General features: G+C 44.8%; 1 non-coding gene across 1 annotated transcript; it reads left to right on the top strand.

Annotated features, from left to right (window-relative positions):
* Positions 1-8,369: 8,369 nt before the first annotated feature.
* On the top strand, positions 8,370-8,476 carry LOC117076967. The gene has a single exon (XR_004434576.1). It is a non-coding gene; the product is annotated as a U6 spliceosomal RNA (small nuclear RNA).
* The last annotated feature ends 2,383 nt before the right edge of the window (positions 8,477-10,859 follow it).

Genomic DNA, 10,859 nt, shown 5'->3' with positions numbered 1-10,859 from the left:
TTCTGCACCCAGATATAACCTTCTGCTTAGTTCTTTGTCTCTAAGTTCTTTCTTATTTTGTCTGCCTTCTTGGCACCTACTAGAGTTCATTAAAAGTTCAACTAGAGATAGTATCCTTGACTACTGGAGTTCATTAAGAGTGCAACTAGCTAGAGATACTGTCCTTGAGCCTTATCCATTCTTAGCATATTGTTTTCAATGGCCCCTGCAGAATTTGTCCTATCCTCTTCTTCCCCCACTGCCTCACGTTGCTGGTATCTGCTTAGAAAGGAGCTAATGGAATGGGTAAACTAGGAGTACTAGAGTGGTTGGTCTGAGACAAGGGTGAGGGGAAGGAATCAACCACTTTGGGATCAGAACAGAGAAGAAAGCAGAGCCACCAGGGCAACTGTAGTTACTCCTTTCTTGCTGCTGTTTGGCTGTAGTTTCCCTCTCCCATACTATCAAGAAGCCCCAGTGAAACCACATGTACCACATTTATATTTTTTGCTCTGAGATCCATTCTCTGCCCTAACTCTCCCTGTTGTACTTGCAGGGAAATGCATTTCCCCAGGATCTCATCATGCAAAGTGAAAGCCAAAATCCTTGCTGTGTTCCACAAGACCCTTCACCTCCTCCTAGCTCACTCTGATCTGGCCACACTGGTTTTTGCTATTTCTGGGACACAACAGTTTGCTGCTACCACAGAACCTTTGCACTTTGTGGCCCCTCAGCCTGGAAGCTTGTCCTCTAGATATTCTACATGGCTACTTCCCTCACTTCCTTCAGGTCTTAACACAAAAGTCACTTCTCAAGGGGCCTGCCTTAGCCACACTATCTAAAATTTCACATACGAACACACCCAGATATTTCATATCCTGTTTCCCTCTTTATTTTTCTTTAGCACTTGTCACATCTGACATACTAAATAAAAACTGTTTCCTTGGCCCACACACTTTTGACACCAAATGTGTGGGTTTTCCACACCAAGCAATTCTCCAGTTCTCAGTGGTCACCAATTGTGTGTCCTCCCATCTAACTCAAGTCAGACACTACCTGGAATTAATGAAGTTCCCATAAGTTAAGGACTCAGGCTCACAAGACTGCTCCTCACTTCAGATGCCAATCACAAGTTCCAGATTGTCATCTGTACTTCTCACCAATTGGCTATCAACTGGGGCTTTCCAAACACCCTCCTCCTCTTTGATAATTTACCATAATTGCTCACAAAACTCAGGGAGACATTTACTTACATTTACCAGTTTATTATAAAGAATATGACAAGTCTGGGTGTGGTGGCATATGCTTGTAATCCCAGCACTTTGGGAGGCTGAGGTGGGCAGATCACCTGAGAGGTCAGGAGTTCAAGACCAGCCTGGCCAACATGATGAAACTCCATCTCTATTAAAAATACAAAAATTGGCTGGGTGTAGTGGTGGGTGCCTGTAATCCCAGCTACTCAGGAGGCTGAGAGAATCACTTGAATTCAGGAGGCGGAGGTTGCAGTGAGCTGAGATCGCACCACTGCACTCCAGCCTAGAAAACAGAGTGAGACTCTGTCTGCAATAATAATAATAATAATAAAATAAAGAATATGACAAAGTTTACAGATGGACAGCCAAATGGAAGATGCACCGAGGGCAAGTATAGGTGAGGGCTTGGAGCATCCATGCTCTATTTAGGCTTGCCACCTTCGTAGCACCGCGATGTGTTCACTAAGCCAGAAACTCTTGGAGCCCTGTTGTTTAGGGTTGGATGTAGATTCTATTACTTAGAGAGAATGGATGAAATAATTGACCATTGGAGTCAATCTCCAGCCCCTTTCTCCTCCCCAGAGGTTGGCGATGGAGCTGAAAGTTCCAACCCTCTGATCATTTGGTTGGTTTCTCTAGAAACTGGACCCCTTCTTCCAGGAATCACCTCATTAGTATAAACTCAGGTATGCTTGGAAGGGGCTTATTATGAATAACAAAAGACACTCCTCTCACCCCATTAGGAAATTACAAGTGTTTTAGATCTGTGTTAGGAACTAAGGACAAAGACCAAAAGTATACTTCTTCACAATATCACACAAACCACATATTTTATTATCTGCCTCACAAACTAGGATGTAAACTCCATGAGGACAGGGATTTGTTTTTTGTTTGAGACAGGGTTTCACTCTGCTGCCCAGGCTGGAGTGCACTGGCACTGAAATGGCCTCATTACCTGGAGTAACACCTGAGGTTCGTTGTTTCACAACCACCAAGAATAAGGATGCAGACACACAAAGAGTGAGGTTGAGAGTGGAATTTTAATAGACGAAAGAAAGAGAATAGCTCTCTGCTGCAGAGAGGGGTCCTGGAAAAATGGGTTGCCAGATCTGCAGTGAAATGCAGGGGATTTTATAGATGAGCTGGTGAGGAGGCAGAGTCTGATCTACATAGCGTGCAAAAAACTGGTCTGACCAGGTGTGCTATTTGCATAGGATGGGAATCTCTGGCTTCCTCCACCCCAATCTTTGATTATGCAGGCAGGTTCACTACCTGAGCTGCACTGTGTTGCCCATTTCTTTATTACTATACATATGGTAACAAAAAAAGGGAAGATGGAGCCTCCATGGTGGACATGCCTGACCCCCCGGGTACCCCTTTTCTATTGGCATAGCTGCCAGCATTCCCCTGTGCAAGCTTCCAGCTTGCTTACCCATGTTTGCAGCTCAATTTTTCAGGCTGCTCTTTCTTAGAAATGATTTTAGGGGCTGCTTTTTTGTTAGCAAAGAAATTCTACTGAGGACTTTTCTGCACTCACTATCTGCCTAAATAATTTCTGTCTCCTGTATCAGCACAATCATGGCTCACTGCAACTTCTGCCCCCAGGCTCAAGCGATCCTCCCATCTCAGCCTCCCAAGTAGCTAGGACCACAGGTATGAACCACCATGTCTGGATAATTTTTGTGTTTAGGTAGAGCCTGGGTTTTGCCATGTTGCCCAGGATAGTCTTGAACTCCTAGGATCGAGTGATCAGACTGCCTGGGCTCAAGCCATCCTCCTGCCTCAGCCTCTCAAAGTGCTAGAATTACAGGAATAAGCCACCATACCTGTCCATACAAAAAAACTTTTTTTTTTTTTTGACATGTAGTCTTGGTCTGTTGCCTAGGCTGCAGTGCAGTGGCACGATCGCAGCTCACTGCAACCTCTGCCTCCCAGGTTCAAGCGATTCTCCTGCCTCAGCCTGCTGAGTAGCTGGGATTACAGGCATGAGCCACAGCGCCTGGCCATATAAAATTTTTGATTAAAGAAAAATTTAAGGCTGGGTGTGGTGGTTCATATTTATAATCTTAACACTTTGGGAGGTCAAAGCCCGAGGATCTCTTGAGGTCAGGAGTTCAAAGCCAGCTAGGCAGTTTAGTGAGACTCACTTTCTACCAAAAAAAGTTTAAAAATTAAACTTTAGCAGTTTAAATTAATTTTTAATTTTTAGAAATTAAAAATTAGCAGGCCTGGCCAGATGTGGTGGCCCACACCTGTAATCCTAGCACTTTGGGAGGCCAAGGTGGGTTGATCACCTGAGGTCAGGAGTTTGAGACTAGCCTGGCCAACATGGCAAAATCTTATCTCTACTAAAAATGCAAAAAATAGCCAGGCGAGGTGGCAGGCACTGTAATCCTAGGAGGCAGAGGTTACAGTGAGCCGAGATCAATGGCACTCCAGCCTGGGTGACAGAGCAAGACTCTCTATCAAAAAAAATATATATATATGTGTGTGTGTGTGTGTGTGTGTGTGTGTATGTGTATATATATGCGTGTGTGTGTATATATATGTGTGTGTATATATGTATGTATGTATATATAGTAGGCTCTGGTGATGCATGCCTGTAGTCCTGATACAGGAGGTAGAAAGAAATTATTTAGGCACTCCAGCCTGGGTGACAGAGCAAGACCCTGTAAAAACAAACAAACAAACGAACAAAAAACAAAAAGCCTCACGCCTGTAATCCCCAGCATTTTGGGAGGCGGAGGCAGGTGGATCTCCTCTGCAGGTGAGGTCAGGAGTTCAAGACTAGCCTGGCCAATATGGTGAAACCCTGTCTCTACTGAAAATACAAAAATTAGCCAGGTGTGGTGATGGGCACCTGTAATCCCACCTACTTGGGACGCTGAGGCAGGAGAATCGCTTGAACTCGGGAGGCAGAGGTTGCAGTGAGCTGAGATTGCACCATTGCATTCTAGCCTGGATGACAAGAGCAAAACTCTGTCTCAAAAAAAAAAAAAAGTACAGGTTGAGTATCCTTTATCTAAAATACTTGGGACCAGAATTGTTTCAAATTTTGATTTTTTTCAGATTTTGGAATATTTGCATTATACCCACCCTAGTTGAGTATCTCAAATCTGAAAATCTGTAATCCAAAATGCTCCAGTGAGCATTTCCTTTGATCATCCTGTCAGCACCCAAAACGTTTAGGATTTTGGAATGTTTTGAATTTCAGATTTTCAGATTTGGGATGTTCAACCTGTATTTTATATGAATATTGCAAACAGCCTTCAAATATGTGGGCTTTTTTATTTTTTTCTGGGAAATACTAAAAAATTATAATAAGGGAGGAGACCACCCCTTATATTGTCTTATGCCCAATTTCTGCCTCTACAGAAAGAAGCCATAAAAACTAAAAGCAGAAATGGAATCTACAGGCAGATAGCCCAACTCTGTGCCCTGGGCCTGGTAGTTAAAAAATCAGCCCCTGACCTCACTGCTTGTTTTATCTATAGATTTCAGACACTGTATGGAAAAGCATCATGAAAATCCCTGTCCTGTTCTGTTCTGTTCTGATTACCGGTGCATGCAGCCCCCAGTCATGTACCCTCTGCTTGCTCAATCATGACCCTCTCACATGGACCCCCTTAGAGTTGTAAGCCCTTAAAAAGGATAGGAATTGCTACTCAGGGAGCTCGGATTTTGGAGATGTGAGTCCACCGATGCTCCCAGCTGAATAAAGCCCTTTCCTTCTGCAACTCGGTGTCTGAAGGGTTCTTGTCTGCAGCTCCTCCTGCTACAATAATAGCTATGTTAAGGCTTAACTGACATACAATAAACTGAACATATTTAAAATGTAGAAGTTTTGACATGTGTGTACACCTGGGAAATTATCACCACAATTCAGCTCTGATGTACACGTTAGGCACAGTTCATAGGGCCTACTTTTTTTTTGAGATAAATTATCTCTGTTGCCCAGTCTGGATCTCCGCTCACTACAACCTTCGCCTCTGAGGCTCAAGCGAGTCTGAAGCCTCAGCCTCCGGAGTAGCTGGGATTACAGGGTAATAGTTATATCTTTAGTTTCGCCATGTTGGCCAGGCTGGTCTCAAATTACTGGGCTCAAGCGATCCGCTCACCTCAGCCTCCCAAACTGCTGGGATTAAAGGCGTGAAACACCTTGCCTGGCCAAAAAATGTTTTAAATTCAAAATGCTGTAATGGAGGCTGGGTGCAGTGGCTTTTTTTACTCAGCATACTTGAGATTCATGTTTTTGTATATATGAGTAGTTCCGTCCTTTTTTTGGCTAACATTCCATTGTATGAATTGGTCTTTAACTTGTTAATTGACATTTGGATTGTCTACAGTTTGGGGCTATTACAAATAGAGCTGCTATAAACGTGTGTGTACAGGCTTTTGTATGGGCATATGCTCTGTTTATTCTTGGTAAATACCTAGGAGTGGAATGGCTGAGTCATATTATAGTAGTTTAACGTTTTTAAAAACCACCAAAGTGTTTTCCAAAGTGAAGGTACCATTTTACATTCCCAACAGCAGTGAATGAGTGTTCTGGTTTCTCCACATCCTTGCCAACTTGGTATGGTCAGTCTTTTAAATTTTAGACAGTCTGATATGTGTGTAGTGGTATCTCATTGTGTTTTAAATTTGCATTTCCCTAATGATTAATGACATTCCCTAATGATTAATGACGTTGGCCATCTTTTCATGTGATTATTTGCGATCCACATATCTTCTTTTATCAAGTGTCTGTTCAAATTGTTTGTCCCCCTTTTAGGAGAGTTGTGAAAATAATCTTTTAATTGAAAGTGTACATTGTTTCCACCTGATTTAGAACCTAAGAATCTTGAAAGGAAAGAGAAAGAACAAACATTTTCGTGACTGAGAACTGGATGGTGACAAATGAGAAAAAAAACACAATAAAGGCAAGTTTGGTGGGGGTGACAGAGCAGAGTGACTTGTGATCCCCGCTCCGTCACGACGTTCGGTTCCGTTCGTTCCTCTGGACTACCGGGTTAATGATACCGGCAATTAGCGCAAGTGAGATAATCACCAGCGCACTCTTGGATCTCTATGCAGGTTTGTAAACTATGTGGAGGAAACGAACCCGTGGCGGTCTCAGCCGAAGAGGCCGGAGTAGGAGCCAAAGCCTGATCAGGTTCTGAAAAACTGACAGGCCGTTCAGGACTAGGCCCTGAACCACAACTTGCTCCTCAGGTCCGGGTCGGAAGTGACGACTTCATTCACTGAGCAGCCATTTCCGGTTCCCAGTGTGCCCGGAGTGCCTTCTGGGTGTCAGAAAAGACACAGAAACTGACGGGGCGGAACCGCGACACGGTGCCTGCTGATGTCAAAAGCTCTCACGGCTCCGGGGGGACCCAGTCGCGCACAGCCGCCAGGGGCGCTGCCGGCTCCGAGCCCGTTGTCGAGAGCGGCTCGGCTGCTCGTGTCTGCCCTTCAGTCCTTCACAAGTCTTCTCGGACCTAGAGTTCCGGGATCTCACTGCGATCTTGGAGGATTCCTATGTAAAATTCGCAAGGATATAGGGAAGGAAAAAAACCGAAAGACTCCTCACTTTGTTTCCGCCCGAGTTTCGGGCCACGGACCTTTCGCCTGTGAGGCGAACTGTGATAACCACTACACTACGGAAACCAAATGGCAACTGACATTTCGCAAACAGCTCTTAAAAGGTCATCACCGCGTCCCTGACTCAAGAGACAAGTACCCGGGGGGCCAACCACAGCTTTGGGATTGGGGCGCGCAGGGAAGTAGTCAGCAAAGCAGGTAAGGCCCAGGCTGCTAGCGGTGGGTGATGACCGAGGGCACAGGGGTGAACTCCATGGTGCTTCCTTAGGAAATTTCTGGCACAGTTAGGGCTGCAGCCAGAGCCCTGAGACAGTGGGGCAGGGCTCCAGGCGTCCTCGAATGCTTGTCGTGGAGTTTTCCTGGTCCTGTCGGGTCCCTAAGGAGCGCTTGGCGGGGAGCGTGGACGCCCTGGGGCCAGGCCACCGCGGCCACTGAGAGCCCCGCCCGGGGACTGGAGAAAAACGGAGTAGAAGAGACCTAGGGGACAGACTTGGCCGGGTCAAGGGAAACCAGCTCATATTTGGAACAAAGTACGCCTTAGATTTGCCCAGCACTGAATTTAGAAGCATTTTCACATTCTCATGTTTAACTAGTTTTACAACAGTGCCGCGAGCAAAGTATTAAACGTGTTTTAAAGATGAAGAGACTGAAGCTAGGTAAATTGTACTTGGGTAAGATGGAAGCGCTACTTAACATTAAGGAGAGTCTGCGACTCTGATGTTCTCAGGCTGTATCTCGCTTAGTGGGACTACACGTTATTATTGTCCGAGGAAGCAAACGAAGAGGAGACTGTGGAGAGTATTCCTGGAGGGACTCAAGATACCTCTCTAGGTAGAACCCCAAGATACCTGTGTAGAGTAACAGCTTATGTCGAATGACCTCATCTTTTCCACTGCTGCGGGTGAAATTATCTGAGGAGGTACGAAGAGGAGATGGTTTAGGGACGCCATATGACAAAGGCTTTGGAAAATTAAGAAGAGGCCGGGAGCGGTGGCTCACGCCTGTAATCCCAGCACCGTGGGAGTCCGAGGTGGGCGGATCTCACCTAGGATCAGGACTTTGAGACCAGCCTGGCTAACATGGTGAATCGCCATTTCTACTAAAAATACAAAAATTAGCTGGGCGTGGTGGCGTGCGCCTGTAATCCCAGCTACTCAGGAGGCTTAGGCAGGAGAATAGCTTGAACCCAGGAGGCTTAGGTTGCAGTGAGCCAAGATCACGCCATTACACTCCAGATTGGATGAAAAAGCAAAACTTCGTCAAAAAAAAAAAAAAAATTAAGAAGAGAAGGATGAGAGAATTACCGAGGCAATAGTGAAGACTTACATGCTGTTGTGTGATACAAATGCCCGGGGACTAGCATGGAATGATGTTGACTGACTGCGCCAGGAGCTTTAATCTAGCAAGAACCTAGAGGAGAAAGTGGGTTGTGGGATGAACAAGCAAAGGAAGAGGGTTAAGGAATTGGGGGTGGTAGTGAGAGAGCAAAAGAGGAGCACCTGGTTACAGGTTGAGGCTGTGCAGTATGTAGAAAGACATCAGAGATGTTCAATAGTGCTCACTTCGGCAGCACATATACTCACATTGGAATAGTACAGAGAAGATGAACATGGACCCTGTGCAAGGCTGATGCACAAATTCATGAACGATTCCTTTTTTTTTTTTTTTTAAGAAATGTCCAATGGACTGAATGCTAGACAGATAATAGTTTATCAGGTTAAGGCACTTTATCAGAAAACTGGCTTAAATAATAAAGCGAAAATATTGCCTCACAATCCTAGGTAGATCTGGGTTTCAGGTAAGTCTTCATACAAGGCTCAAAGAAGTCTCTGGGCCAGGCGCGGTGGCTCACACCTATAATCACAGCACTTTGAGAAATCGAGGCGGGCAGATCAACTGAGGTCAAAAATTCGAGACCAGTCTGGTAATACTAAAAATACAAAGTAATTAGCCGGGCATAGTGGTGCACACCTATAGTCCCAGCTACGTGGGAGGCTGAGGCACGAGAATTGCTTGAACCCAGCGGGTGGAGGCTACAGTGAGCCGAGATTGCGCCACTGCACTCCAGCTTGGGCAACAGAGTGAGACTCCATCTCAATTAATAATAATAAAAAAGAAGTATCTGGTTTATCTTGGGCCTTCTTCTTCAATGTGGACTCCATTCTGGGGCAGACTCTCTACTCATGTTTTCAAAGTGCCCACCACGGGCAGCTTGAGCTATAGGTTCTCTTGTTCACAGCCAGCAGAAAAAAGTGTGTACTTCTTGGAGAACTCATTATCGTGTAACAGGGATGGGATATGCTGCTTCGTTTAAATCATTAGGGCTTACTCCTGAGGTCCGGGGTAAGATTAATCCTACTCAAACTCTATGGCTGACAAATTCAGGGTACCCCCTAAGAAGGGAATAGGATGTTGTAATGCTAAGGTGGCAACCAACAAACATTCTCTTCAGAGGGTAAGACCACAGTGCTACAGAGAATGGAGAAGAATGGCATATACTTCCAGAAACTAGAGCTGATGTTAGGAAAGATTCCACTCTAAGGGCTTCCCCACTAAGGGAGTTCTCCCATGAGTAGCTTTCACTATGCAAGATCAGATGAGACCTAAGATAGCCCAGGACACAAGGATCCTCCCATCGAAGAGGCCACTTTCATTGTGGGTTAGTCTCTGCCCTCCGTGCCAGGAACTGAAGAGACTATGTCAGTACCTTTTCCCCTGATCAGTCTCTGGTAAGGCAAAGTTTTTATGCATCTGGCCTCAGTGGTCAGTGAGACTGTGGGATCATCCTGAAGGACAGGAGGTCCTGGAATTCACCCTCAGGACATCATGTGTGGCTTAAGACGATCACTCTTCATGCCCTGCTCATCACTGTTCCTCACCATAGTTTCTCCCTAATGCAGTGCCTTGTGGGGAGCTATTTCCCTGAGTACACACTAATAACAGGATGTGAATCACCTTTTTTCTGGGCAGAGGTGGTGGAATTTTTTACCATCATGAAGCTGAGGTTCCTTCCCCGTTCTGAGTTGAATAACCCAAATCTTGGCTCTTAGAGCTGGTGGTATCCCTAATTCCTTATAAAACTTAACTCGGTCCCCAACTCTTTACTATCCCATTGCTCAGTATCTTCCACCACGTCCTCCTTCTGGAGATTCTGAGGCCGGGCGCAGTGGCTCATGCCTGTAATCACAGCACTTTGGGAGGCTGAGCTGGGTGGATCACCTGAGGTCAGGAGTTCGAGACCAGCCTGAACAACATGATGAAACTCTGTCTCTACTAAAAATACAAAACTTAGCTGGACATAGTGGCAGGCACCTGTAACCCCAGCTACTTGGAGGCTGAGGCATGAGAATTGCTTGGACCTGGGAGGCAGAGGTTGCAGTGAGCCCAGATGGCGCCACTGCACTCCAGCTTGGGTGACAAAGCAAGACTCTGTCTCAATAAACCAAAACAAAAACAAAAAAACTCTGATACCCTATAATATATAATTTTATGGCAGCAGGAGGCAATAGGGCAAAGGATTTTTTCCTTTGTGGTGTAGATGGAGTGGTGATGATGGAAAGATAAGGAGTTATAAAATGAGTCTTCAGTAGAGGAGTCTAGTCTCAGAGAAGAAAACTGGACATTAAATTTGTAATCTGGAAAGGAAGTAGAGGAGTTAACTACAGTTTTGAAACTAGTTTTTATGGCTTCCATATTTCACCTTTTAACCTTGATGCTATGTAGTTTCTCAAAGAGGCACAATTGTTTTGATTAGCTACATAGAAAATGAAGCGGAATTAGTAAACTATTACAATACAATACATACAATAGTTCATTAAGATTGCTGGCTACAAAATCAACATTAAAAAAATCAGAAATTTCCACCACATCCGCAACAATCACCTAGAAAATATGAGAAAATAACATCATTCATGATAGAATAAAATCATAACGTGTCTAAGAACAAGCCACAGAATAAATGCACATAACCTTTGTATTGAGAAACACTTAAAATTATTCAAGGGCAAGTTGAAAACTAATTAAGTGAAGAGATTTACCTTATTT

This window comes from Trachypithecus francoisi, unplaced genomic scaffold (assembly GCF_009764315.1).
Source record: "Trachypithecus francoisi isolate TF-2019V2 unplaced genomic scaffold, Tfra_2.0 Lachesis_group5, whole genome shotgun sequence".
Taxonomy (NCBI): Eukaryota; Metazoa; Chordata; class Mammalia; order Primates; family Cercopithecidae; genus Trachypithecus; species Trachypithecus francoisi.
The sequence above is the reverse complement of the archived record's forward strand: the minus strand, read 5'-3'. Positions and strand labels throughout refer to the sequence as shown.